This window comes from Atta cephalotes (genome assembly GCF_000143395.1).
Source record: "Atta cephalotes unplaced genomic scaffold scaffold00014, whole genome shotgun sequence".
Classification (NCBI taxonomy): domain Eukaryota; kingdom Metazoa; phylum Arthropoda; class Insecta; order Hymenoptera; family Formicidae; genus Atta; species Atta cephalotes.
The window spans coordinates 392,451-397,783 of NW_012130078.1; positions in this window are offsets into that span (position 1 = coordinate 392,451).

Genomic DNA, 5,333 nt, shown 5'->3' on the forward strand with positions numbered 1-5,333 from the left:
AAGATTCATGCCAAAAAGTACTTACACTTATATTAGGAGTGACTTAACAAACAATTTCATATCGTTTGAAATCATTGGGAATGATTCAAAAGCAAGGGAATTGGATTCCATATGAACTGAACCCGAGAAATGTTGAACACCGATTTTTCGGCACATGTGAAATGCTGCTTGCCAGGCATAAACGAAAGGGTTTTTTGCATCGTACAGTCACTGGTGATAAAAAAATGGATCCACTACGATAACTCAAAGAAGAGAAAATCATGGGGACCACCTGGCCATGCTTCAACATCGACAACCAAGTCGAATATTCATAGAAAAAAACTCATGTTGTGTATTTGGTGGGATCAGCTTGGTGTCGCGTACTATGAGTTGCTCAAACCGAACGAGACCATTACTGGGGCTCTCTCCGAACACAATTGATGAGATTGAGCCGAGCACTCAAGGAAAAACGCCCTACTCCAGGCATGACAAAATTATTCTCCTGCATGATAATGCTCGACCATATGTTGCGGCGCCGGTCAAAACCTACTTAGAAACACTCAAATGGGAATTCTACCCCACCTGTATTCTCCAGACATAGCTCCTTCCGACACTTGTTCCGATCGATGACGCCTGTCTGAACAGCATTTCACATCATATGAAGATATCAAAAATTGTATCGATAATTGGATAGCCTCAAAAGATGAAGCGTTCTTCCGACGCGGTATCCACATGCTACCAGAAAGATGGGAAAAAATAGTGGCTAGCGATGGCCATTACTTTGAATAAAACATTATGTACCGTTCTTTCACAATAAATGCTTAATTTTTGATTAAAAACGGCGGAAACTTATTTGTACTTCCAATAATAATATTCAGTTTATATCGCTTTGAGTTTCATACAAAAACCTTGATTTTTACTGTGTTTGAAATGTCAAATTTTGTGTTAACCAAGCAGCATTTGCGGAAGGTTTTGATTTTCTGCTTTAATTGGAAGAAAAGTGCGGCTGATGAAATTTATGGTGACACTGTTCCAACTGATAAATCATGTAGGGATGATTTCGATGTTTCAAGAATGGAGATTTCAGCGTTGAAAACAAGCCTCACTCTGGACAGCCAAAAAAATTCGAAGACAAAGAATTAGAGGCATTACTCGAAGATCAGAGTCAAACGCAAGAGGAACTTGCAGAATCATTGGGGGTAACAAGCCATTTCTGTACGATTGAGAACCATGATTCAAAAACAAGGAAATTAGGTGCCTTACTGAACTGAAACCGAGAAAGACGTTAAAAGACGATTTTTCACTTGCGAACAGCTGATTCAAAGACAATAGAGAAAAGGTTTTTTTGCATCGGATTGTGATTGGAGACGAGAAGTGGATATTCTACGACAACTCCAAGAAGAAAAAATACTACGCTAAGCCCAGTCAATCGTTGCCATCGACCTCAACATCAACATCACGACCGAACATTCATGGTTCAAAGATCATGCTCTGTATCTGGTGGGATCAAAAGGATCTTGACTATGAGCTGCTGAAACCTGGTGATTCCATTACAGGCAATCGATATCGGCTACAATTGATTCGTTTGAACCGTGCATTGCGAGAAAAACGGCCGGAATACGAGCAAAGACATGATAAAGTTATTCTTCTTCATGACAACGCTCGGCCTCATATCGCTAAAGTCGTAAAAAAATTTGGAAACGCTCAAATGAGATGTTTTACCGCACCCGCCGTATTCTTCGGACATTGCTCCTTCTGATTACTGGTTGTTTCAAAGGATGCAGCAAGTCACTGGTTCACTTCTTTCGCAGAAATCGAAAATTGGCTCCAAAATTGGATCGCCTCCAAAGAGTCATTTTTTCGAGATGGAATTCGAAAATTGCCTGACAGATGGGAAAAAGTAATGGGCAGCGATGGATAATACTTTAATTGATCTGTTCAATCATTTTGTTTTGAAATAAATGCATTTTTGAACGGACCGAACTAATTTGTATTCCCAATAATTTGTGCTCAATCAGACATTCTTTTCCAGACATTAGAAAGATGTTAATGTGCTGAAGAAAAAAATTTATTGCGAAAAATATTACCTCGGCCAGGAATCGAACTCGGATCTCTTGCATTCCATGTACACAAACAAAAAGGCAATTAAAGAAAACAAAAATAAAAAAACATAAAAAAGATATTAACAAAAAAGTAGTTATTTCTCAGTTTCTCATTTTCGAACATAGATTAGCTGTAAGTGATTAGCTATAAACATGAGTTTGAGTGAGATAATATCCAAATTCTGGACCTTTATATCTAAAAAGAATGGTGTCTAAAATGATGCACATAAAAAAACAAAAAATAGATTTTAATAAGTAGAGCGACACAAAACTTTTATCGAATACATATATCTCTATCCTGGATCTTCTATCCCCCATCTAGAAAAATATGTATATTCCTAGATAAAGTTCGATTATAATATAATATGTTTATTATTTTCTGCATTGTTATTTTTATTGATGTTTAAGATAATTAAAGATAATTCCCAAAGGGTCTTCGAGTTTGTTTCAATCAGAAATACGATGCGATTATGTCAAACATAGTTACTAAGTTTTATATATACAAAAAAGAGTAACGTTCACTCGACTATATTATAAGAGAATGTATCACTCCATGTTGTAAATATCGTTTTTATGAAATATATCCACTAAAGATAACAACAGTAAGGGTCAAAACATTTGAAATGAAAGTTCGATTCAATCTCAGTCACAAAAATCACATTAAATAACTAGCGCGGCATCAAATAACTTGAATAACTCTTTTTTTTTTGTATTAACTAGAAAAAATTGCCAAAATATATGTCGGCTTATATCACATAAGAAATATATAAAAAAATTTGAAATAAATAAAGAAATGCAATTCCATATCTTTTGTGAAATCCGTTTGTAAAAAAAATGCCTCTTATGTAAACTGAAAGGACAGCTCGGAATCAGGTTCATTTCTTTTTATCACATTGAACCAACAATCTAGATATAGAAGTCTGCAGTTATAAATAAATATATAAAATATTAAAAGATGTACTATGCTCGTTGTTATAAACACAAAAATTAAAAAGGTAGATAGATCAAAAAACGAGCAAAAGAAAGATCTAATTTAAAAAATATATATAATATTTCACTTTACATCACAAATTAATATTGGATGTATCGTATAAATAACATGGAATGTGGAACATATAGGAATCGTTAAGTCTCTCGGAATCATTTTGTTTAAATTAATATCTTTTTCTTTGCGCGCGCGCGCACGCACGTACGCGCACATTACTTTACTAATTGACTCTACTCTTTTTCGTCCAATGATGAAATAATTTTGATATCTTTAGACAATTTATATGATTTTTACAGCAACATGACTACAGACTTTGTAATTTTTAATATTTTAACGATTTATATAATATTTATTGCGAATATGAATGTATATTTTATAATTTTATTCTTGAAGTTTATCTAACATTTAAAAATAACATTTAAAAATATTTAGTATTATATTAATTTTAAAATTTTTGTGATTTAATGTGGCTGATGAAGATTTAGTATAGTCGAAACATTCCATGTTATTTATACGACATCCAATATTAATTTGTGATGTAAAGTGATATTATATTTTAAATAGATCTTTCTTTTGCTCGTTTTTTGACTATCTACTTATTTAATTTTATAAATAAATATCTATTGAAAAAAATTATTTTGTTCAATAGGTATTTATTTATGAACAAAGAAAAAGTCTTAGAATATCCAATTATAAACACAAATATATATCCAATAAAGAAACAAAAAATATGACGGCAAATAGAAAGGATTCGCAACGTATTCATTTGACTTTAGAACAAAGGACTATTGTGTAGGATATTGTAATTTTTTAATTAATGGCTGAAGAAGACACAGTAGAGTCGAAATCAATCTCACCTAAAATTTTGTAATAATTTTGTAATAAAAAATTAATATCTGCGAATCTTGTTATTGCTCGGTTTTGACTTGGTTTAAATAAAATTATTTTGTTGGGAAAAAATTTATATTGTTTTTATATTTGCTAACTTGCTTTAACTTATTTGCAAATATGGGAAGAACGGCATTCATGAAAATATTAATATATACAATAAATTGCAAAAAAATTATTTCTCGCACATAATAAAAGTGTTAAATAATAAATCCATTAAAATTATCAGAAAATATACATTAAAATATAAATCAAATAATTTTATGTTGAAAACACATGATACATTTGAATAAAATAATTTTTGTTTTGATATAATTTATAGATAAGATAATTTAAATTCCTTTCAGATCATCACATACTACATTTATACATTAATATTAATAATTACTATTTATACAATAATTAAATAAAGTAGTATATAAAAGCTAACAATTCTTTTAAATAAAATAATACTAAAATTAAAAATCTAACAAAATTAGACAATAAGATACATTTGAAGAACGTCTTTTCTTTCTCTTATTTCTTTTATATGAAAATATAAAATAAAAAATAAAATTATTTTTTTATTAGCTCCAGTAAATCACAATACCTCATACTCATACATGTATTGTATATTTATATTGTATATGTAATTATTTACAATAATGAACACCTCGCGCGACAGTGAAAGTTTTCATACTTTTAATATTTTTACATTTTATATTATTCATTCTTTAAATAGAATCGAGCGAACTTTTAATTGCCAAATTCTTTCCTTTCAGGCAAAAACATGACAATTGATATATTTTCATCAATATCTTGTGTCTAAACAAAAGAACCGGAGTAATCCTTCATCGATTTTGATGGGTTTTGGATGTTGTAAAGCATCAAAATTAAATTTATATTTTATTTTATCAGCATATTTCAAGTTTAGTCATTGAATCATCTCTTTTCCGAAAAAAAATTAATTCTATCGTTTTCAGCAAATATCTTTGAAATTATGCTATATATAAAAAATATTTTATACACAAAATTTTATGATATTTTACACCCTATATAATGTATTCGTTTTTTAATATCAAATTTGTTAACATTTACCTCTATTCCTTAATTTTGCAAAATTTAAAAATTTCATATAAAGATAAATTAAAGAGCATCGAATGCCGAATTCATTCTTGTATAATAATTTTACGTTTCCACGAATCAATTAAAAAAAAACAACATCGTGTTATAAGCACCGCGCTATACGTAGATGTTTTTTTTTTGGCAAATTAGATTTCCTTCTCCCTTTACTGTTCATTAATTATCCCCCCTCTCCCCTTTTCCTCCCTCCCTCTCTCTCTCTCTCTCTCTCTCTCTCTCTCTCTCTCTCTCTCTCTCTCTCTCTCTCTCTCTCT